This window comes from Mchenga conophoros, linkage group LG17 (genome assembly GCF_057382185.1).
Source record: "Mchenga conophoros isolate Kocher_MC1m ecotype Shallow Benthic linkage group LG17, M_conophoros_male_GT1.1, whole genome shotgun sequence".
Lineage (NCBI taxonomy): Eukaryota > Metazoa > Chordata > Actinopteri > Cichliformes > Cichlidae > Mchenga > Mchenga conophoros.
Genome location: NC_140542.1, coordinates 1,135,658 through 1,161,508, shown reverse-complemented (window position 1 = coordinate 1,161,508; position 25,851 = coordinate 1,135,658). Strand labels below are relative to the sequence as shown.

General features: G+C 43.4%; 1 pseudogene; it reads left to right on the top strand.

Annotated features, from left to right (window-relative positions):
• The first annotated feature begins 1,568 nt into the window (after positions 1 to 1,568).
• On the top strand, positions 1,569 to 7,948 carry LOC146554820 (uncharacterized; annotated as a pseudogene).
• The last annotated feature ends 17,903 nt before the right edge of the window (positions 7,949 to 25,851 follow it).

Below are 25,851 nucleotides of genomic sequence, written 5' to 3'. Positions count from 1 at the left end.
GTGCTGGATTGTCTCTGGGGCATCTTTACACAGCCTGCACCTGGGGTCTTGCCTGGTGTGATAGACCCCAGCCTCTATGGATCTTGTACTCAGAGCTTGTTCTTGTGCTGCCATGATCAGTGCCTCTGTGCTGTCTTTCAGTCCAGCTTTGTCCAGCCACTGGTAGGATTTCTGGATATATATATATATATATATATATATATATATATATATATATATATATATATATAACAATTCTGTAACTGTAACTTCGGTCGTTGCTGTGCTTTTTGGAAGTCGAATTTCCCAGAGGAACCCACCCGAGGGATTAATAAAGTTCTATCTTATCTTATCTTATCTTACTTACTGTGACCGGGCTGTCAACCTGAGGCTCCTGCGCTTCAGGCAAAGATCCACGAGTTGATATTTCCACAGTGCTGGTTGTTGTTGTAGTACCACGGTTGGCCAACACAGAACCAGACAATTTTTCCGATCCTACAGAGTGGGACGTTGGGGGGATCCTCCATCCTCTTGGTGGGTTTCCATTCGTCAAATACAGAGGGTGCGTCCGTTTAATGTGGCGAAAGAACGAGTTAAAAACTCCTGTTCACAGCCATCTTTTCCACAATAAACCACCAAATCCTGCCTTCGACCACGAGCTGCATTCATGTGGCTTAGGAGCACATTCAGAGTTAAAGAAACAAAGATCAAACAGATCATACATCTCCAGAGCGCCATGGTGAACTGTTTATGTGCTGTAGCCATGCGGCATACTTTACCGCTCTCCACCGAAGGCCACAGATGAGAGCGTGGGACCATGGGAAATGTAGGCAATTTTAAAAATATATTTTTCCTTAATTATCCAATTTTTCAGTTTTAAATTATGTCAATTATTTTTATTTTTAGGCAATAAGCATTTTAGACTTCATTTTTGAATTTTGTGTACTTTGAAAAAAATATATAAATAATTTTCTGCACATTCTCAGTTCCTGTCATGACCTTACTTTCTTGGGACCAAATCATTTTCCCTGCTTTGTTAACCAACTGGACCGTTACAAGATAAAAATCATTTATTTAAAAAACAAACAAACAATAGTTTAAGGTTGGTAACATTAAGTTCAATAATTACATTTATGAACGACACTATAGTATAACTGTGCTATTAAGATAAAGTCGTGTTTTGTGAGGGCCGCTAGTTAGCAAGCTAGCTAACATGATCATTAGCTAAATGACTTCAGCTGTGGCATATTGCTACTGTGAGCGGAGGCTTTGGAATCGAGCTAGAGAACCGCTGTCACGGCTTGGATGCGTTTGACCATACTGTCTGTGTTGTAACTAAGAATATTATAATTAATGTTATCATTAATATTATTAATATTATAATTAATGCTAGAATATATTACGGTCTAGCATTAATTTGCCTAATTGTGTATTTTTTTTATATCCCGCAACTGTTATTGCTTAAGACTGCTGAACAAGATGCCAACACTTGCCATCGAAGTGGGAGTAACCCCTTAGGCTTTGATGTGTCTGAATGTCAGCCTCAAACTTCCAGTCCCATTTCCTACACTGCAGACAAAACAATGAAAATGCCAGACCCACCGGAGTATGTGGTGTATACAGATTCAGAACTGGACATGGTGCGCAGTCAGTACTTTGCATTGCTTCACAGTGGAAAGGAAAAGGACTGTAAGATGTCGAAGGAGCTCTGTTGCAGACTTATAAGGAGCACAGTCACCAGCATGGTTGCAATCCTCCATGCTAGTCCCATGAGGAAAGAAGTAAGACACCCCTCCAAACTTGAAATGAGAGCAATGTCACAGAAGATTGTCAACTATTACCCCATGTTACGTGATGCTGACACACACATGCCATATGTAAGTCATTCTTTACCCATTACAATATCTAAAATTGAGCGAGATAACATATGATATATCCCTCATACCATCTTGCCAGTTAGCCATAGCACACACACAGTGTTGCACACAATCACCAGACAGTAGTATATACACTGAACAAAAATATAAACGCAACACTTTTGTTTTTGCTCCCATTCCCCATGGGATGGACGTAGAGACCTAAAATTCATTCCAGATACACAATATAACCATCCCTCCCAAACAGTGGTCACAAATCAGTCCAAATGTGTGGTAGTGGGCACATCTGCTATATTGAGATAATCCATCCCACCTCACAGGTGTGCCACATCAGGATGCTGATCTGACATCATGAGTAGTGCACAGGTGTACCTCAGACTGCCCACAACAAAAGGCCACCCTGGAATGTGCAGTTTTTTGCGCTATTGGGGGTCTGGGGACCCAGAACCAGTCAGTATCTGGTGTGACCACCATTTGCCTCATGCAGTGCAACACATCGTCGCATGGAGTCTATCAGATTGTCAATTGTGGCCTGTGGAATGTTGGTCCACTCCACTTCAATGGCTGTGCGAGGTTGTTGGATATTCGTGGGAACTGGTACACGCTGTCGTATACGCCGGTCAAGCACATCCCGAACATGCTCAATGGGTGACATGTCCGGTGAGTATGCTGGCCATGCAAGAACTGGGACATTCTCAGCTGCCATCTGCCCTGAACAATGTGAACCATGATTCATCCGTGAAGCGCACACCTCTCCAACGTGCCAGACGCCATCGAATGTGAGCATTTGCCCACACAAGTCTGTTACGGCGACGAGCTGGAGTCAGGTCAAGACCCCGATGAGGACGACGGGCATGCAGTTGAGCGTCCCTGAGACGGTTTCTGACAGTTTGTGCAGAAATTGTTTGGTTGTGCAAACCAATTGTTCCAGCAGCTGTCTGGGTGGCTGGTCTCAGACGATCTTGGAGGTGAACCTGCTGGATGTGGAGGTCCTGGGCTGGTGTGGTTACACGAGGTCTGCGGTTGTGAGGCCGGTTGGATGTGCTGCCATATTCTCTGAAACGCCTGTGGAGACGGCTTATGGTTGAGAAATGAACATTCAATGCACGGGCGACAGATCTGGTTGACATTCCTGCTGTCAGCATGCCAATTGCACGCTCCCTCATTGCTTGTGGCATCTGTGGCATTTTGCTGTGAGACAAAACTGCACATTCCAGGGTGGCCTTTTGTTGTGGGCAGTCTGAGGTACACCTGTGCACTACTCATGATGTCAGATCAGCATCCTGATGTGGCACACCTGTGAGGTGGGATGGATTATCTCAATATAGCAGATGTGCCCACTACCACACATTTGGACTGATTTGTGACCACTGTTTGGGAGGGATGGTTATATTGTGTATCTGGAATGAATTTTAGGTCTCTACGTCCATCCCATGGGGAATGGGAGCAGTAACAAAGGTGTTGCGTTTATATTTTTGTTCAGTGTATTTTAATACCTTGTGTTGTAGTGGGTGTTATTCAGTACTGATTATTTACACATGTAAATCCTCATGCTGGTCACATCTATCATGCTTTATCACAGTGTTTCTGTCATAGATCAAATTACCTAAAAGATTTTTATCCATCAGCTCATAATCACTGTCCACACTGTTGTGAACGGTATACAGAGTAAACAAACTGTACCTTGTTTTCACAATGATTTTATTCATGGGCATCTTTAACTTTCCTTTTAATATTTGATTCTGTTCGAAGTAACAATTAACATAAATCCATGATCATTATAGGACAAGGACATAAAGGGAAATCATCAGGACATGTAGGGTCAGTTCATTACTTAAACATATTTAACCCAAACATTAATTCTCATAAATATTAAACTGAAAACAGTCACTTAAAAATAATCCTACAACCTTGTTAGAAATGACTGATTAGAAAAATCTGGATTTTCTGAAGTCTAGTTACACCTTGTCTTACAATTGCTCTTTGCTTTCCCTAGCAGACCATGACAACCTGAAGATGCAGGCAAGACATTACAAAACCTTGAGCAACATGTACAGGAAACCCAATGCAAAACCCAACCAAAGTGACGTTGCTCAAATTTTGGACTGGAGTTTGGGGCCACACGAGCTTTTATTGATGCAGATGTTACAAGGGAAGAAGACAGGCCCACAAACATATTTGAAGCATACCTGTGCTTCAAAGACATAGGAAATGTAAGTTCAACTACCTTCAGTTAAATTCCTTGCTTTTCTCTGGATAGGTTTAGTTAGTTCTTGACTAACTGAGCACAACCTTGTCATAGGCGATGGATGAACTGCATCGCATCGTTGGTGGTTCCAAGTGCAAATACATACCGTATTTTCACGACCATAAGGCGCACTGTACTAAAAGGCGCAGTCTCAGTTATGTGTGCCCTTACTGTATTTAACACACACATAAGGCGCACTGGATCGTAGGGCGCATACAAGTACCGTATGCGTATTTAAAAATAAAGCGGGAGCAAACCTGAGTTCGGTACCTTACTCACATTTTTATTACCAGTAATCGTCATCATCAACAACACACAAGCATACAAGTGTGCGTATTTAAAAATAAAGCAGGAGCAAAACAAAGTTTGGTACTCACATTTTTATCATCAATCAAACCCATCGAAGTCCTCATCCTCTGTGTCTGAATTGAACAGCTGCGCTAAATCTCCATCAAACATGCCAGGTTCACTTTCTTCACCGTCAGAGTCACTTTCCGTGCCGTGCGGCTCCTCGGAAATGATGCCGGCTTTTGCGAAAGCTCGAACAACAGTGCCAGCAGACATGTTAGCCCAAGCATCTACAATCCATTGGCAAATTGTGGCGTAACTCGCCCGGCGCTGCCTTCCACTCTTAGTGAAACTGTGGTCTCCACCGGTCATCCATCGCTCCCAGGCCGCTCGCAGCCTTACTTTGAACGGGCGGTTCACACCGATGTCCAGCGGTTGGAGTTCCTTTGTCAGGCCTCCTGAATGACAGCAAGCTCACAGTTCATTTGTTTCACTAGTTTTTTTCACATCGGCTGTGAGATGGGCACGCATAGAGTCACAGATTAAGAGCGATGGTGATGCGTGGAAAAAACCACCTGGTCTCCTTACATACACCTCCCTCAGCCAGTCTTTCATCATTTCCTCATCCATCCAGCCCTTTTCATTTGCCTTAATGATGATTTCTGCTGGAAACTTCTCTTTAGGCAAAGTCTTTCTCTTAAAAATCACCATAGGCGGCAGTTTCTGTCCATTAGCATGGCAGCCAAGCACAACAGTAAAAGAAGACTTTTCATACCCCGTTGTGCGTATCGCTACCGTGCTGGTCCCCTTCTTCTCCACAGTGTGACTCACCGGGATGTCAAAAGTGAGCGGGACCTCGTCCATGTTTGTGATGTGGCTGGGCTGGATGTTTTTGTCGCCGATGTGTTTGCTGCAGTAGGAGCGGAAGATGGCCAGCTTTTCCTTATAATCCGCTGGAAGTTGCTGCGCTACTGTAGTCCTGGTCCGGATGGAAAAATGGCACCGTTTCATAAAAAGTGAAAGTGAAACTGCTTTTAGCCGAATGGTGACCGTCGAAACGCTTCTCCCGCTCGTTCTTTGCTCGATGATCCACCGCTCGAGTCTTTCCTCCAACTCGGACACACTTCACCCTTTAGCGTTCTCATTGTGTTCTCTACTACGTCCTCATTACAACACACAGGGCGCACTGCGCTATAGGGCGCGCCGTACTTTTTGAAGAAAATCTAAGACTTTTAAGTGCGCCTTATGGTCGTGAAAATACGGTAGATCACATGGAGGGTCGATGGGCAGAGTTTTGATCGAAGGTGCAGTTCTTTGGCATTTAGAAGAAGGTCCTGAAACCTCCTCTCCCCTTGGAGGTAAGTGGCCTTTTCATACATTAAATCCATCAGATATGTTCAGATTACTTTATTAAGATACTTTTCTCTGTCCACGGTTGAGTTTACTGTCACTCTCTTCAATGCACTTCCATCTCTTTTTCCTTCACCAACTACACCACCGAAGTGCCAGTGAGGCTTTCCTTCATATCCTCAAGGTGAGAACAGCTGCAATACCAGCCACTGTAACTTGTACTCCATTTACTTGTATTATTATTATTATTATTATATTATTATTTTGCTTTTCATGCTTAATAAGAGAGGGTCAAAGTTCAATTCAGCAGGGATTAAATTACTCCTTATTCAGGATTTCTAAATTGTCATTTAAAACCTACTCCAGAGAGGCAGCACAGAGCAAAAGCACATTGCAGTCGGGATACAAGTAAAATGGGTAAAATTATATATTTAAAAAGGCCTTCAAAAACTAGAATATGTAACAAAGTTTTTAAAAAAAGCACAAATATACACGATAAAAAGGCTGTAAACTAGAGAAAATTCATGCTCAGAATTAATACATTTCCAAAATTTCATTTATTTCTTCTATTCCAACAGTAAATCATTCTAAACATTCTTGCTTTTGCTTTTTGTGTCTTAAGCTGTTTGGATGCACAGCAACCCTTTCATTTAAAATCGTGAAGAATTTGTCCTTTTTTTGTGCTTTTCTAGCCGGGTGAAGATGCCTGTTAGGCCTGAACACCTCCCTCTGCAACTGGATCCTGGACTTTCTGACCGGAAGGCCTCAGTCAGTACGGATCGGGAACTGCACCTCCAGCACCACCACACTGAGCACTGGGGCCCCACAAGGCTGTGTGCTCAGTCCTCTGCTGTTCACACTGCTGACTCATGACTGTGTAGCAACACACAGTTCAAATCACATCATTAAATTCGCTGATGACACGACCGTGGTGGGTCTCATTAGCAAGAACGACGAGTCAGCGTACAGAGAGGAAGTGCAGAGACTAACGGACTGGTGTAAGGACAACAACCTGTCTCTGAATGTTGACAAGACAAAAGAGATGGTTGTTGACTTTAGGAGGACACGAGGCGACCACTCACCACTGAGCATCAACGGCTCCTCTGTGGAGATCGTTGACAGCACCAAATTCCTGGGCGTACACCTGGAGAAGGACCTCGGCTGGTCCCTCAACACCAGCTCCCTGCACAAGAAAGCCCAACAGCGTCTCTTCTTTCTGAGAAGACTGAGAAAGGCCCGGCTTCCACCACCGATCCTGACCACCTTCTATAGAGGAACTATTGAGAGCATGCTGAGCGGCTGCATCACTGTCTGGTTTGGGAGCTGTGCCATATCAGACCGCAAGACCCTACAGCGGATAGTGGGAACAGCAGAGAAGATCATCGGGGTCTCTCTACCCTCTATTGAGGACATCTACACCACACGCTGCATTCGCAAAGCCACCAGCATTGTGGCTGATCGGACACACCCCTCTCACACACTCTTTACACTCCTGCCATCTGGAAAAAGGTACCGAAGCATTCGGGCACACACATCCAGACTGTGCAACAGCTTTTTTCCACAAGCCATCCGTCTCCTCAGCAAAAAGGGACTGACTGATAAACACGCACACACACACACACTAACATTATCACTCAGCTTAACTCAAATACCTCAAAACATTGAGACTGGACTGACTAACCAACACAAGCGCAAACACACTGACCTACACCACCAAACCATCGCACACACCAACCTGTAAATGCTCTTTTGCACAATATTATTACTAGATATATTATATATTATTATTTTTTTTGCACTAACTTGTCTTGTAGCACCTTGGTTCCTGGAGGAACGTTGTTTCGCCTCACTGTGTATTTTTAAACTGTATATGGTTGAAGTGACAATAAAGTTGAACTTGAACTTGAACTTGAGATGATATACCTGGAGAAGCGGCCTCTCTCCTCCCCAGTGCTGCTTTTTGCTGGGACAACCAGCATTGTTGCTGTAGGAAACATACCAGTGACCACTCTCCCCTTGGAGGATTTCTGGGAAGGAATGTTGGTGTTGATGGCATATTACTACACCTTGCACCTAACATACCCTAAATGTGTTGCAACGGTCCTCTCTGCCATACAAACTGAGGTAATCACGGATGCCATCCATGATTGCTACTTGTGCATACAAGAAAGCAATAGCTGAGTGGAAGTCGTTCTTTGAAAAATAGGTGAATACCAAGCAGGATTTTATCAGGTCATTTGCAGTTTGTTTAGTTTTGTAGTGCGTTTGTACAACTTTGTTCCTAATTTGCCTAGAAATGTCCTGAGAAACGGCTCTACTTATAATGCTTTACAAATGAAAGTTGTTTTTTTCTTAGTGACACTTGACCTGAGGCATGTAAAGTTTTAAGTCAGTAATGCCGTTATTTACAAAGTTTAGGGCCAAAAATGTAATTTGTTTCTCTGTTTAGGCCTTTTAAAGGGTTGATTTAGACTTTAGAGATTGTGCAGCAGCCCTATATTGTTTACAAAAAGGATTTTGTTCTCATGAGAGGAATGAATGTTGACATATATCACTCCTGTCCTGGTTGTGATTTCAGTAGAAGCCAAGGAGTATTCTAGGAAAAAGGTCTGTTTTAAGGTTTTTGTGCTTGGATTTAATATGGATTAGGCTCTATTTTAAGATAAGCCAACCTGAATCAAGAAAGAAATTAATCATACTTCATTATTGAGGAGATTTTCATAGTATTAGAACTATTTTAGAACTAGGGCAGGAAGACCTGAGACTGTAACTGGCTAAATTCTGGGTTGAGTCATGAACTAACTAATGAAAGCTTAAGCAAAAGACAGCAGGTCTCAGCAATAATCACAGAAACATTCACATTGGAAACCAAAACACAAAGCATAAGCTTAAAATGCAATGAAAAACATAAAATTAGATACACAAAGTAGCTCACCTGGTTTTTGCCTTGTCAGGTTGTGTCTGAACAAACAGAAAAACAAGAGGGAGTGAGAAAAGCCTCAGAGTAGGAAACGTAACCACAGATTAAGCTGTGTGACACAAAACACTTAAACCCCATTTATGGAAAAGGACGAAGGAGCAGAAAAGGAATCCCGGGCGTTGTAGTCATCTGCTGTTGCTATCACAAGTAGAGAGGCACAGCGACGAACACATGACTGGGTCCTTACCTGATGTGATACAAACAGCACCTAGTCTTAATCCACTGTAGAGAATGGCACAGCCTTTATGTTTCCTGGTAATAAAAACTGAATTCATAGAGTTGATGCTTATTCACCAAGATGATCTGGAAAAAAAAGCTTTATTTCATTTCTTGTTGTGCAAATTAAAATTGGGAGAAACAATTGTGAAGGCTCCATGCAACCACACAGCTGAAATACTAATAATAATATTCATGTTTACCTTTCTTTCCTATTTTTGCATTGTGCTGTAAAGCTTCAGTGATTATATATTAACCAATTTAAACCTTTGAGTTAGTTTGTAATACATGACAGCAGTAAGCTACAGGCCAAATGATGGCATAGAGTCTGTTTGTTATGGTTTCTTTTTGAATTAGCTGGCTGCCGCTGCAGTCCTTCCTGGTTAGGGTAACAGAGGAGGTTGAGGGTGGAGCTGGTTTGAATGCAGAGGCCAATAACATGGACTTAACCATCTATAGTGTTCACGCAGGGGGGCTGGGGTTCCTTCTTGTATTATGGTTAGTTACTATCTCTGTGGTTTTCACCTTTGGTGTATACAACGGTTCATTCACTTACTGAAGCTGTCTCTCATTTGGGCAGGTCAGTTTGCTGAGTGAAGGGTTGTGTCCCAATAGAGACTGAAAATGTGATGTCATTTCCGGGGTGAAACTGCAAAGGATTGTAGGTACACATGGCAAGTGGTACTAGCGCACAGTAATGTGCGCTAGTACAGTAATGTGAGGAAAGTAATGTGAGGAAACACTGATCTGGTCTTCTAACCTTCCCAGTGACAGACGATGCATGACTCTCTCATGTGCCTCAGAGAAAGATGATCTACCACAGTCCAAGCACATGTGCCAGGTCCCATACTCCTTCAGTGGCTTTTCTACTCGAGTACTGAAAGCATTATACACAGTGTATTCTGCTTGTATTCTGCTTTTTAACGTTCACATGCCAATGGATGCATCAGAGACCAAGTTGGGGTTCAGTAACTTGCCCAAGGACACCTTGGTAAGAACTCCAGACTAGAGCACACAGAGATTGAACCAACAACCATCCAATTAGCAGATGACCTGCTCTACAGCCAACTCAATGATGAACAAGGAGGGACAACAAGAGAGGAAGAAAAATGGACCGAATGCAGCTGTAGGCATATGTGGGTGTGTTGATTCTTACTGCCGTGCATCCAGTAGAGTCGCTACGGCCAGTTTATGACATCCTGAGTCTGGTAGAGAAGTTTTCATGCTGACACAAGATTAATCATAGAAGCACAAAAAGGATATAATTTCTTGATAAAGACACAATAGATGATCGTCGTTCATGACACAAACGTGCTCCTGTGAGGTGTATGGAACACGTGGGTGTTCCTCCTGCTGTGATGTAAGATCCTGGTACTGATGTGACTGTATGAGCACCAAGTCCCCTTCAGAGGACTCTGTCCCCTCCAACAGAACATCCAAGTAAACCAGGGAACTTTGAGACAAAAACATGGGCAGCATGTGATGCAGGTCCAGCTGTACATGGAACATGCTCGTGTGCGATGGCAAACCGTCTGTCCTGCAGTCAGGACACGCGAGTTGTCCCTAACATTGCAGGTTTCCAAAAGACAATCACCTGTAACAGCTTGTTTACTGTATATGCCCCTTGGCCTGCAACTGCAGAAAGAATGCTGTCCATGATGGGACCAGTGCAGAGGAATAAACCTGAGCTTCCTCCTGCACTTGGGTCAAATATGGACACGCCTTTGTCCTCATGAAAGTTTGCCTTCACTCAGACTCATGCCCTGGTGTTCCTACCATGCCAAAATATAGAAAACTGTCAGGCAATGAGTTGGAATAAAGTTGAATAAAACCTTGAAACACAGAGATGGATGATATTTTATACTTGTTGCTTTATAAACAGTCAAAGCAAACGGGGTCATTTTTGAGCCCTGAGGACCACAGGTGTGATTATGTGCTGCCATTTAAAATTTATAAATGGTTCAAAAGAAAAAATTCTCACTAAAGTTCAACATACAGCACTCTCGATGTTGAACTTTATTGAGAATTTTTTTTTAAATTTTTTTTAAAAATTTTTTTTTAAATATTTAATTTAATTAAATATTAAATTTTCTTGTTTTATTTTCGCTAAAAAACAGGGTGTATTTTTTGTAAACAAGGTCTGGTGGCCCTAAAATGTAAAATGTTGGGTAAATTTTGTTTTAATGTGTTGGTCTTAAGTAAAACTAAGGTGTAACACTGAATTGATTGACAATTTATACTTTTTACTTTAAAAAAACAGTCAAATGAAGTGGGGTTATTTTTGACCCCTGAGGACCACAAGTGTGATTATGTGCTGCCATTTAAAATTTATAAACACTTGAAAAAAAACTTTCTCACTAAAGTTCAACATACAGCACTCTCTAGTTATTCAGATAGTCAAAATTATCTAAACAATTAAATATTTAATTTTCTCAATTTGTTTTCGCTAAAAAACAGGGTTTATTTTTTGTAAAGAAGGTCTGGTGGCCCTAAAATGTAAAATGTTGGGTAAATTTTGTGTTAATGTGTTGGTCTTAAGTAAAACTAAGGTGTAACGAAAATATGTTAAAAGTTTATTTTGTGACAGAAATATTAATATGAGCAATATTAGAACTTAGTAGCGGCCGCCATTGTTGGAAACTGGAATTGGCTGGGCCGCGCTATGAATTCTGGGATATGGTGGGCCACGAAGGACACACCCGACCCATCCATCAAATTCAAGGAAATGAAGGACGCATTTGTTGGTCGCATTTAAAGGAGTCGACGAATTTGGACAGTCTTTGTCACCTGGCTGTGACATAATCGGCCTTCAAATGCGGCCTCAGGAGGATGCAGCCGACGTTTTGGGACACAGCTCGCGTACGTCGGGTACTATGAAGTGCGGAAGTCAGAGGCTCGTGAAATGGAAAGGTCTAGCCTTTGTCGCGCTGCTCAGGTTGCCTAGCAACCATGATACTAACCGCGAGAAACGTTTCATACGGGAGAAAAAATGATTTTTTGTTTGTTTATTTATTTTATTTATTTTATGAAATCACTTTGATTAGTTGAGTATCTGAGGCTGAGACCACAGGACTGTAAAACATGATTGTTGGGCTTCATTTCTGTACTGAACAGTCATTTAAGATTAGTTAGTAAAGCTCCCCCGCTATTGGTGAGCTGGCCCCTCCCTTTCTTCCCTCCCCATCCTCAGCTGCCTCCCTATTCCCGCTCTACCACACCAACCCACACGCGCAGGGCTTGGGGTGCAGGTGTGTCACCAGGGTGCAGGGGAGGCACTCCCCCTCTGTCCCCTTCTGGCCGCCTGTGCCTCAATTTTATTCTGCAACCTAGACATCCACATTACTCACACTCTCACATAACACATACATAGAGTCTGTTTGTTATGGTTTCTTTTTGAATTAGCTGGCTGCCGCTGCAGTCCTTCCTGGTTAGGGTAACAGAGGAGGCAGAGGGTGGAGCTGGTTTGAATGCAGAGGCCAATAACATGGACTTAACCATCTATAGTGTTCACGCAGGGGGGCTGGGGTTCCTTCTTGTATTATGGTTAGTTACTATCTCTGTGGTTTTCACCTTTGGTGTATACAACGGTTCATTCACTTACTGAAGCTGTCTCTCATTTGGGCAGGTCAGTTTGCTGAGTGAAGGGTTGTGTCCCAATAGAGACTGAAAATGTGATGTCATTTCCGGGGTGAAACTGCAAAGGATTGTAGGTACACATGGCCTTGGGGGTGAGCACGTTCTACAGCATCCAGAGGATGTTCTGTGTATTCAAACCCACCTCTGGCGCTGGTGCCCTACCCTCAATTTTAAATGCATATAGACACTGAGGGTTTTCGGGAGGAGCCGTGCTGCTCTCTGAGAGGAAGCTAGTACCATGCTGTCCTGAGTTTTAAATGCACTTTAGAACAGCACACAGCAACACTACATATGAGCGGGCATAGGGAGGTTTGGGGTCTTCACTCACCCCGGTTCTGTTAGCCGTTAGGGCTGGGGGGCTGGGAGGAGGTGCTGGCCGTCAGACTGGGGTCTGGGATGCGGGGCCTCCCTGCTACTGCAGATAAGGAGGTGGTCCGCTTGCCTCCACCCCAGAGAGAAGGGTTACAGATGGAGCGGGTCAATGCTGGGCTCAGATCTACCCCCCGGCCCAATCCCTCTTTGTCCCCCATAAACCCCCCACCAGAGCGGCCAAAGGTTCGCCATCGAGCCCCACCCTCAACAGAGCAATTGAAGTCACATTGCCCAGCCTCGCCCCCCTTAGTTCCTCCTTACCACCTTCATGCTTTGTCTCCGCAGTCTGATGTGTGATGTGTGAAGGGTCCGGGCTGTGAGGATTATGGCAGTGGTGACTTTTCCCAGGAGAAGCTGGGACCCTGTTTACTAGAAGGTTTTAAAATCTCTGTACTTTTAGGTGACAGGAGACATGTGGCCTGGTCAAAACACAGAGAGCTGCACTCTAAAAGATCTTTAAACATAGTAAACATACCTTGTGTGCCACAGACTGCTCCCAAACACGATGGGACAAGTAATACCTCTAAAACACTTAAGTTGGCTTTATTAAACGTTAGATCTTTAGCTGGGAAAACATTTTTAATTAATGATTTAATCACTGAGCACAGCCTTGATTTTATGTTTTTAACTGAAACTTGGTTGGACCAAAGTAACAGTGGAGCTGTTCTCATCGAGACGACCCCTCCTAACTACAGTTTTATCAGTGAGGCCAGGGTGAGCAGGAGAGGAGGAGGGGTTGCTGTCTTATTTAATGAATCATTTCAATGTAAGCAGCTATCTCCTGGAAGTTTTCAGTCTTTTGAATATGTGGCTTTACAGCTGAAGGCCCCATCCAAAGTTGTTTCTTAATGTTTACAGGCCTCCCAAATACTGCACAGACTTTTTTAATGACCTCAGTGAACTGCTGTCTGTGATCTGTGTTGATTTCGACTGTGTAATTATTGCTGGGGATTTTAACATCCATGTGGACAACCCTCAGGACAAAGGGACTAAAGACCTGAGTAACACTCTGGGCAACTTTGGGCTGACTCAGCATGTAACAGAGGCCACACATAATAGAGGACACACTCTTGACCTACTGATCTCCAAAGGCCTGAGCATTTCAAAGGTTACTGTGTCTGATGTGGGCCTGTCTGATCATTACTGTGTTTTCTTTGAAAGTAAAATCTCAGCCCACACAAATATATCAACAGCAGTGATCACAAAACGGTGTATAACTGAACACAGTAGTGCAATTTTTAACCAGGTCTTCCCATTAACACCTGACCTGCCCAGAGGGTCAGTCAATGAGCTCGTCAATAGCTTCAATGCTAACATGTTAAATGTAATGGACACTATTGCTCCCATTAAGGTGAAGGTTATCTCTGGAAGGAAAAAGTCTCCATGGAGAAACTCCACACTGGTGAAAAATGAAAAAAGAGAGAGTGTAGGAAAGCTGAGCGCAGATGGAGAAAAACAAACCTCCAGGTTCATTATGACATCTATAAAGAGAAACTTCACAATTATAATTTACAACTGAGGAGTGCAAGGAGGTCCTACTTCTCTGACATCATCACTAAAAACAGCCATAATGCTCGGGTCTTATTTTCTACAGTTGACAGGCTAACAAACCCTCCTGTGCCAGCGGCAGCTGAACTTCATTCAACCATGGCCTGCAATGACTTTGCCAAATTCTTCACAGACAAAATCCAAAAGATTAGACAAGCAGTTGGTACATCAACAGCAGATCCAGGATATGTACTGTGTCCACCAAAAAACTGTTTAAACACCATGAAACAGTTTCACCCTATTAACAGCAAAGACCTGGAGGACATCTTAGGTCAACTGAACTCCTCCTCCTGCTGTTTAGATGTCCTGCCAACAAGTTTTTTCAAAAAGGTCTCAAAGACTTTAGAGTCAGACCTGTTACAGATCGTCAACTTTTCTTTATTATCAGGTGTGTTTCCAGAATCACTAAAAACTGCTGTAATCAAACCTATACTGAAAAAGGACAATCTTGACAAGACACAAATGAACAACTACAGGCCGATCTCAAATCTCCCATTTTTAAGTAAGATCATTGAAAAAGCAGTTTCCCAACAGCTCAGTTACTTCTTAAAACAGAATAATTGCTACGATGCCTTCCAGTCAGGTTTTAGACAGAACCATGGTTCTGTCTAAAACCTGACTGGAAGGCATCGTAGCAACACTTTGGTCAGAGCAGTTTCAGTGCTGTGCACAGCACTGAAACTGCTCTGACCAAAGTGTTCAATGACATATGTCTGAATACAGACAGTGGAAAAATGTCAGTCCTAGTTTTACTGGATCTCAGTGCAGCATTTGATACAGTTGACCACAACATATTACTCAAACGACTGGAGAACTGGACAGGTCTTTCAGGAACTGTACTAAACTGGTTCAAAACATACGTAGAAAACAGGAAATACTTTGTATCAATAGGTAACTTCACATCTGAGCAGACAAGTATCACATGTGGAGTTCCCCAAGGTTCCATCTTGGGACCCCTTCTGTTTAACATTTACATGCTCCCACTTTCACAGATTATAAAGAACAACAAAATAAACTACCACAGCTGTGCAGATGACACACAAATATATATCACAATGTCACCAGGAGACCGAGGCCCTGTACAGGCTCTTGGTAAATGCATTGAGGAAATCAATGACTGGCTGTGCCACAATTTTCTCCAGCTAAACAAAAACAAACTGAGGTAATAGTCTTTGGCGCCAAAGAAAAACGATTACAGGTCACCAGAGAACTTCAATCTATACACCTAAAAACCACAAACCAGGCGAGAAATTTGGGTGTAGTGATGGATGCAGACCTAAACTTAGAAAAACACATTAAGACAATAACAAAGTCAGCTTACTATCAAGAATATTTCAAGGATAAAAGATCTGATGTCTCAACAGGACCTGGAAAAACTAGTCCATGCATTCATCTTTAGTAGGCTTGATTACTGTAACAGCATCTTTACAGGTCTACCTAAAAAATCAGTCAGACAACTACAGCTCATTCAGAACTCTGCTGCTCGAGTCCTCACTAAGACCAAAAAAGTGGACCACATCAGTCCAGCTCTGAGGTCTTTACACTGGCTGCCTGTCCGTCAGAGGATAGACTTTAAAGTTCTGATGCTGGTCTATAAAGCTCTGAATGGTTTAGGACCAAAATACATCAGTGACCTCCTGACCCAGTATGAACCTTCCAGATCCCTCAGGTCATCTGGATCCGGTCTTTTATCAGTTCCCAGAGTCAGAACCAGACACGGAGAAGCTGCATTCAGCTTTTATGCTCCTTATATCTGGAACAAACTCCCAGAAAGCCTCAGATCAGCTGAAACACTCAGTTTATTTAAATCCAGGTTGAAGACTCACCTGTTCTCAGCTGCATTTGAATAAAGCACCAAATCCACACTTTAAGCTTAAATTTCAAAACTTACATTTAACTACTGATTTTATCTACTGTTCTGATTTTATCTGTTTTGATTTTATATACTGTTGTTTATTGTTTGTTTGTTTGTTAATTAGTTAGTTTGTTTGTTTGCTTGTGTTAATCAATTTTAAATCGTGCTTTTTATTTGTTTTTGTTTCTAATGTCTCTGTAAAGCACTTTGAATCACCTTGTTGTTGAATTGTGCTATACAAATAAACTGGCCGTGCCTTGCCTTGCCTTACATCTCCTGGGTCTGGGTGCGGTTTGCCCCTCTGAGGGTACCTGGACCTGGGATATAGAGTATGCTTGGGGAGTGCGACTGTCTGTGCAGTGTTTATTTGTGTCTGTCTACACGTCAGGTGAGTGCCGAGTATTTGTTTGTGTATATGGGGTGGGAATGCACGTTTGTGTCTGCGTGCGCCTGTTCGTCTGTGTCTATATGTCAGGTTGGGTCTTAAACTCAACCCCTCTGGGAACATCTCAGGCCCTCCAAAGTACGGAGGCCTAACTCCCCTCACCACACTCCATGCCGGTGGCTGACGCCCTCAGACGTTGGTGTGTTGGTGGTCCTTGTCGTCTGGGGCTGGGCGCTCATGTATGTACTGGCTCATTCCTGGTGGCCGATTGGCGGGGCCTGGGGCCTGGCTGGGCCCCTTCCGGGGGGTGGGATGCCCTCAGGCCTCTGGGCCTGAAGCTTGGTCCTCTCTGGCACAGCTGGCTGCCGGCAGAGCCCGCGGGCACGCCACTGCAACCCCCTCTGGCCTCTGCTCCGTAGCTGCTGGGTGACCTCTCCTTTGGGGCTCTACTCAGCTCTTCCCAGCAGGGTGGCACGGTTCCCCCCCCCCGCCCCTTTGGTGGTCCTCCTCGGGTCCTTGTACTCTGGGGCCTCTGGATGTCTGGGGCCTGGATCTCCTCCATACCTGCTTCATACCCTGGGGGACTGGGCTGTGGCTCCCCACACTCCCTAGCAGATTGTTACATGGAGAAACCTTTGGAATGCAAGCATGCTGATCCACACAGGTATGCACACAGGTGTACACATGGGTATTCACAGATGCGGACTACAGCTTTCTTGGCTGCTGCCTCAAAGCACATTGTGCGCTGTCTATCTTGCGTGCTGCACAATATCGTTTATTATTTAGTATCTACTGATATCTACTGCTAGCTAGTTTATAGTGATGGTGCTGTTTTTATTATGTTGTTCTTTGTTGTTTGCTTTCTCCTCTGTTTTTTTTCTCCATACAGGTGATCAAGGTGTTTTGTTTGTTTTTTTTCTTTCTTCCCCCCTTCTCACCGTCTCTTCTCCCCTCTGTTTTTCTTTCTCCCTGTCCTATCCCCCAGTCATGTCTGTCCTGTTTGTAGCAACCGAACATAAAATAAATTCATAATTATGATAAAGGTCAATCAAATGGACCAATATGGCAAGGCCATGATGATCCACTTGGTAAAATAAATCCGCTTGGCATCTTTCTTGGCCTTCAGACAACAATTCTGATGGCTAAAGATCCAAACGGGACACACAAAAAAAAACCAAAACATTACTTAGTAAATAACAATTAGGTAATGTTGTTCAGGAGACTGAAGTCATCTCACTTTGGCAATGTTAATATAATATGGGCAATATTATATTTATTGTCAGATTATTATGATATATTATACAGAGCTTGAACTCTGTGTCAAACACTGAGATTCAGTAAAGATTCAAGTTGCATTTATTTATATTTCCTATCACCTTAAATCTTCGCTCAAAAACTAGTATCTTTGACAGTGTAACTGTGTCTGATAGAATGAAGAGTAGACTGATATATGAAATATTCCTTTATTGGGTGAGAAAATCAGACCATGTCATAACTGCTGTAAGTCACACAGAATAGATATCAGAGCCTTAAACAGGCTGACGTCTGCTAAATGGGTCAAACTGGGCAGAAAGTCTACAAACACATAACATCCTTATAGAATATGATGTAACACTATAGATCAACTTAGCTCAGAATATATAAAGCATATAAACAGTTACAGCAATATGATGCAACAAACACAGCAGCTACTGATCCAAAATACTCAAAGCTTCATAGAACTGAAACCAACATTTATTTTAGCTCCATTCTGCTGCTGATGCATACTTTAGGTTTCTGAACATTAAACTTGTTGCTGCCTTTCATAGTGTGTAGCTTGAAGGCCCTGAGTACTTTCTCTCACACTGGAAACACTGGGATGATCACATTATTTGAACATTACCTAATAAGACTGATTCAGCACAGACAGTTATGTTAAACTTTCCTAGCAGTCCTTCACAAACAGGGAACAGTCTGTCTATTCTCTCCATCTGTCAGCTGCTGCTGGCTCTTCCTCCTCCTCTTCCTCACACACTGCTGAGTTTGTCCTGGTGGATCATCAGGGCTGCAAAGCCTCACAGATGATGTGCAGCAGTGGGTCCCTCAGTCTGTCCTCACTCTGGACACTTGCAGTCGTCACACATGGAAATCAAATGTGTGATAAGCTGCAGGATTCAAACACAAGTGTAACTTATAAACACATGTTCATACTTTTATTCCACAATCAGAGAGAAAGAAACAGAGAGAGAGTGCAGGACAGACAGACAGGTGACAGTCTCAGGTGTACACACTGCTACACAACAGGAGGATTTAGTGTTTGTGTTATTACGAGTGTAAACAAGAAGAGTTCCAGATGGTGCAGTGGACACATGTGTGACTGCTGTGATTAAAGCATCTTTCTTTCAGCTTAACGAGTGAACCGTCAGCTCGTTCAAACACATTCATTATTAAACATTTGCACATAAATAAGTGACATAATATTCAGTACTTATGTCTGTGAAGGTTCTCAGTCATCCAGGTCATCGTAGTCAAAGGAGCTTGCAAAGAAAAGCGTCTGGACTTCTTTAAATTGCTTGAAGACGTTTCACCTCTCATCCGAGAAGCTTCTTCAGTTCTAAGGTCAAATGGTGGAGAGTCCTAGATATAAACCTAGTGGGAGTGACCCCCCACAGAGAGACAAAAAGACCCCCTGATGATCCTCTAATCGCCTGAGCCAAGGTGTGAAACTGGGTGTGGGTCCCAATAAGCCAGAGTTTCGGGTGAGCTCATTGTGAAACCTGGCCCCACCTTATCATGCAAATTCCTGAGGTCAGATGGCCCAGGATGTGACATTGTGCACATTGAAGAGAACGGCAACCTCAACATCGAAGTTTACCGGAAGCCCACACACACGGACCAGTACCTCCTCTTTGACTCCCATCACCCTCTGGAACACAAACTTGGAGTAATCAGGACCCTACACCACCGGGCAGAACATGTTCCCTCTAAGTCTGAAGGAAAAAAGAAGGAACACGCACATGTAAAGGAAGTGTAGCACTTGGTAAAGTGTAAAGCTAAAATATGTCCAAAACATTGCACGAATCTGTTGGTATTTGTGTTATTCAACTATATGTTTGGATTTTTGGTTGCTACATGTTTTTCCACCAGTAGGGTGCAGTCACGGAAAAAGAAAAACAATGTTCGGAGAAAAAGAAGAAGAAGAGTGTATTCTTGGGCTCTGTATGTGAAAGCCACGGTTCTGAAGTACCCAAATAAACTCGGTTCTGCTGTTTACACCAAGTTCTCCTGGAGTGGTGTAACATTTTGGAGGTCCCACCGAGATAGTTTTGGGACTACTTCACACAGAGGAACACGGTAAAGGAGCGTGACAGAGCAGAGGAGCTAATGCTAACGGATTGCGACAGTCTAGCTAATGCCACGCAAACTGTTTTTTCTCCGGTCGGATACACTGAGAGAGTTTTATTCGTCTTAGTTATCTTTCAAGCATGTCTGTGAACCGTGAAGATTTTTTGTTGGAATTGGAGCAGAAGGTATGTGGACTTTCTTTGGAAGAACTGCTGAGTATGTGAACTATGTAATATTACAGAAAAGGGCAGCGAAGAAATACAAAGCAAATCTCGCAGAGCTCTCGTTAAGCTTATTAGCCAGTTATGTGAACGAGAAGAGTTTTTACAGCGAGAGGATGAAGGCATGTCGGTGCTTCTCGAGCTAAATGATGTGCTGGTTTTGCTGGTGGAGGCGCGGTCAGTGGCTGTCGGCGCAGGAGCGGTGGTCCGGTCTTCATCTTCAGACAGAGCGGAGATGACGGCGGAGGCTGTGCACGAGGAGCAACTGGCAGCGGCGCGGGCACCTCCGGAGCGGCGGACAGGGCCGATGACATCGCTGGAGCATCAGGCGGCTCAAGGGACATCAGCGGAGCAGCAGGTGGCCATGAGGACGTCGCTGGATGGCGAAACACAGCGCAGGGGGAGAGACTGTATTGGCAACAGCTGCTGTAATGTTTCATCAGGTGGATTCAGAAAAGACTTCAGGATAAGTGGGCATGTGGGTGAGTCGACAGCTAAAGACACGCTGAGTTTCAGTAGCTTAAAGCACCAGATGGAAAGCGGCTTAAAAACGGACTACTCTGAAGCTGAGATTGTGGAGGCTGTCATAAGTGCCATCAGTCCTGGGTTAAAACTAAGGAGCTATTTGGAAGGGAAAGAAGATCTCACATTGACCAGCCTGAGACAAGTTCTAAAAGCCCATTATGCAGAAACGGATGCAACAGTACTGTACCAGCAATTAACCAAAGCTACACAGGGGGCAAATGAAACACCACTTGAGTTCCTGATTAGAGTGCTGGATTTGCGTCAAAAAATCCTTTTCGCATCTGAGCGCACCCAGTCTAGCCTAAAGTATAACAAAGAACTTGTTCAAAGTCAATGTTTTCAGTCCATTAGAACGGGTCTTCTAAATGACAATGTCAGAGCAGAAATGAGAGCATATTTGCAGGATGAAAACTGTAGCGATGAACTCTTATTAATGAAAATGCAAACAGCCCAGTACAATGAAAGCGAGAGAGCGTTAAAGGCAAAAGCCCACAGGTCATTTAGAACAGGACTAAATGTAGTTGAGCAGAATGTAGCGCTTACTGATCCCCGCACAAGCCAGCCTGACACAAAGCTGGCTAAAACCCTCAAAGATAACTCCTTATTTGCAAAAATTGAGGAAAGTAACTCAGCAATCAGGGAACTCACAGGACAGGTAGCTTCACTAGTGCAAACTGTCCAACGAGATAGAAGTGGTGATGGTGATAGACAAGTCAGGGCGTACAGAAAGGCAGCTCAGAGACCAAAAAGGCGATGCTCTGCATGTCAACAAGAAAACAGGGACTGTGACCATTGTTTCAAATGTGGCAGTGACTCTCACTGGGCAAAGGGATGTAAAGTAAGGGGAGCTCAGAAGCAGGAAAACTGGGCGGGGCTGTGACTGCGGGACAAGCCACAGCTTTACCACCAATGTCCCAATGTGATAACATTCCCAAGGCCCAAAGCTTATCCCTCGCATCACCAACTGACTCAGGAAATCCTAAAATTAGGAACCAACCACCAAACGTGTTAAATTTAAGTACCAAAAAAAGAAAAGTAGCACAGCTCGTGGGCAGAAAGTGTCTAGTATGGTGTAGAATGAATAACTGCAAAACAAAGGCACTGTGGGACACGGGAGCCCAAGTTTCAATAATGAGTGCATGCTGGAAATCAGACAATTTACCTCACTTAGAAGTTCACCCCATCAGCGATTTACTAAGTAAGGATGAACTTTTAGACTTGAGAGCTGTAAATGGATCTGAAGTCCCTTTCCAGGGTTGGGTAGAAGTTAGCCTTAGCCTTTGTGATTCGAGAGGAAAAGCTGTAGCTCAGAATGAGGTTCGGGTTCCAATCCTAGTATGTCAGGATGTGATGCAAAAACCAATAATAGGGTTTAATGCTATTGAGGAACTGATCAAAAAAGACACTACTCAGTCCAGTGAAAGCTTGTCTCTACTCAGAAACTCTCTAAGAGTAGGATCAAGCAAAGCAGAAGCACTGTTGAACCTTATCCACACCACCAGTAACGAGATAGTTACTTAGTTGCACGAGTAAAAGTTCCTGAGCACCTTGGAGGGCAGTTGGAAGTCTCTCAAGCGTCTGAGGTGGTAGAGACGCTGTCGGGCCTGGTCCTGTCACATCAATAATAATAATAATAATGGATACTTTATTGATCCCCATGGGGAAATTACTTGTTTTTTCTCTGCATTTGACCCATTCACTCAGTGAAGCAGTGGGCAGCCCACTAAGCAGGCGCCCGGGGAGCAGTGTGTAGGGACGGGACCTTGCTCAGGGGTACCTCAGGGTAGCCGTTAAGTGGATTCGAACCGCCGACCTTCCGATCATGGGGCGACCACTTTACCTACTGAGCTATCCCTGCCCCTAACCGTGGTGAAAAAGGCCCGACAGCGTCTCTACCACCTCAGACGCTTGAGAGACTTCCAACTGCCCTCCAAGGTGCTCAGGAACTTTTACTCGTGCACCATAGAGAGCATCCTGACGGGAAACATCTTAACCTGGTTCGGGAACAGCACCATGCAGGACAGACGAGCTCTACAGAGGGTTGTGCGGTCAGCTGAGCGCACCATCCGCTCCGAGCTCCCTGACCTGCACTCAATCTATAGCAGGCGGTGCTGGACCAAGGCCAGGAAGATGGTGAAGGACCTCAGCCATCCCAACAACAGACTGTTCTCTCTGCTGAGGTCAGGAAAGCGATTCCACTCCCTGAAGACCAACACAGAGAGACTGAGGAGGAGCTTCTTCCCGCAGGCGATACGGTCTCTCAATCACACCACCACACAGTACTGACCCACACATACAGTTCTTACACACACACTGGACTTTCTGGACTTTGGTTTTGCACAACACTGGTCACTATATTCTTCATTTCCGGTTAATACTTGTACAGCTGCTGTTATTGTGTATATATTTATTTATATTTAGATTTCTTCATACATTCTTATATAGTTCTATATTGTGTATTGTGTATTTTGTTGTACAGTTATTTTATTTTCAACTTTAATTTATATATTTTATCTTATTCTTCCCAGTTAAATTTACCCATCATTCTAATTTGTGTTGTACAGTTATTTCATTTTTAACCTTAATTTATATTTTATTCCTTCCTAGTTAAATTTACCCTTTTTAATTTTTCATATTTATTTCCTATCTTATTCATAGCCTTTTCCTTTTTTGTTTCCTTTAGGTCACGAGCAGTTGTCCAAGCATTTCACTACATATCGTACTGTGTATGACTGTGTACGTGACAAATAAAATTTGAATTTGAATTTTATCCTATCAGATCAGGACGCAAAGCTATTGTCGTACCGAGTGGACAAATGTACGGCGTTAGTTGTTCCATCAAAACAGACCTAAAGGTAAAAAGTGAAATGCTTTTTGAGCCAGATGAAAACTTGTCTTTAGATGAGGGTCTGAAATCTAACTGCCAGTTGCTGTCTATATCAGGCAGTACCCGCAAAGTCAATATCTATGTTACTAATGCTACCAAACATGACATTGTGCTGCCACCTAAAACCCTTCTAGGTAACATAGAGAGGGTAACACATAGTTATCCTGTAAATCTCAAAGAAGCTCAGATAGGCTCGATTGTAGAAAAAGACAATCAGAACCCACCTAGCTCAGCAGAAGAGCCTTGGGAACCACCTGTCAATTTGGGCCACCTTAACACAGAACAACAGGCAGTTGTCTTGGAAATGTTAAGGGAGGAGTCAGGCGCATTTGCTAAACACAAAGAGGAAGTTGGTTACATAAAAAATTTAAAAATGGATATCAAACTCACTGATCAGATTCCTGTAGCCAAATCCTATAATGCGGTCCCACGTGCTCTCTATGATGAAGTAAAAAGTCACATTCAGGACTTGTTAAAAAAAGACTTTATTCACAAATCAACCTCACCATATGCCTCTCCAATAGTGTGTGTGACAGACACCCTATTCCACGAATACAGGAAATCCTTGATGGACTTGGCGGCAATAGGTGGTTTAGTGTGCTTGACCAAGGCAAAGCGTACTATCAAGGTGAAATCAGCGAAGACTCAAAAAAATATACCGCCTTCACAACACCCTGGGGGCTGTATGAATGGAATAGAATCCCATTTGGACTCACCAATGCACCTGCAGCTTTCCAGCGGAGCATGGAGGAAAGTTTGGAAGGCTTGAGGGACAAAATATGCACTCCATATTTAGATGATGTTTTGGTGTACAGTCAAACATTTGAACAGCATATTGAAGATTTGAGATCAGTTCTCAAACGTCAGCGGGCTTGGGGAGTAAAACTAAGACCTGATAAATGTGACTTGTTTAAAAATGAGGTCCGCTATGTGGGCAAAATCATTTCAGCAGACGGCTACAAAATGGATGACAAAGAGGTACAAGCAGTACGAGCTTTGAAGGACAACCCACCAACAAACATTAAAGAGCTGAGAAAGCTTTTAGGATTTTTAGGATACTACCGAAGCTATGTACAAGATTTTTCAAGACATGCAAAGTGCCTATATGATTTACTCTCAGTTGACCACACCCAAACACCAGCGCGGTCAGCCAAGGCGGGGCATGCTGCACCCACCCAAAAAATCATATGGAGTGACAGCCACCCAAAAAGCACTAGACTATTTGGTGGATGTTTTGACTAATCCACCTGTGATGGCTTATCCTAAGTTTGAGGAACCCTTCATTCTGCACATCGATGCTTCAGAAGAAGGCCTTGGTGCAGTTTTGTATCAGAGGCAGGACAGTAAATTAAGAGTCATTGGATATGGGTCAAGAACATTAACACAAGCTGAGAGGAATTACAGGTGGCACTCAGGGAAACTTGAGTTTTTGGCACTAAAATGGGCTGTGACTGAGCGCTTTAGAGACTATTTGTTCTATGCTCCCTCAGTGACAGTGTACAGTGATAACAACCCTTTAACCTATGTTTTAGGCACAGCTAAACTGAATGCAACAGGACACAGATGGGTTTCCGAGCTGGCTGATTTTAACATAACACTGAAATACCGACCCGGAAAAAGTAACGTTGATGCAGACTTTTTGTCCAGAACACCTTCTAGTATGGATTCATACATGTCAGAATGTACTGAGCTGTGTTCGCCTGAAGTGTTAAGTGCAGTACTGAACGCCATTGAAACACAGGAAGACAAACAACTGGATTGGATATCAGCCATAACGTGCAATCCAGAAGTAAACAAAATACTTACAGAAAATCTGCCAGATGTGAGGATCACAACGCAGGAGCTATTGCAAGCTCAAAAGCAGGAGCCTGCCATAGCTTATGTCCTCAACTTAAAGAGTACTGGTGCGAGTTTTGACAAGACATCAGCGCTCAAAACCCCTAAAGGAAAACAGCTACTACACGAGTGGAAAAAGCTGTTTATCTCAGATGACGGGTTGCTGATACGAAAGACTGTGACTTACACTCAGATTGTGATTCCGGAATTGCACAAAGAACTGGTGTACAAACACCTTCACTGCGAAATGGGTCACTTGGGGGTGGACTGTGTGATGAATTTGGCAAGGAGTAGGTTTTATTGGCCGAATATGTACAAAGATAT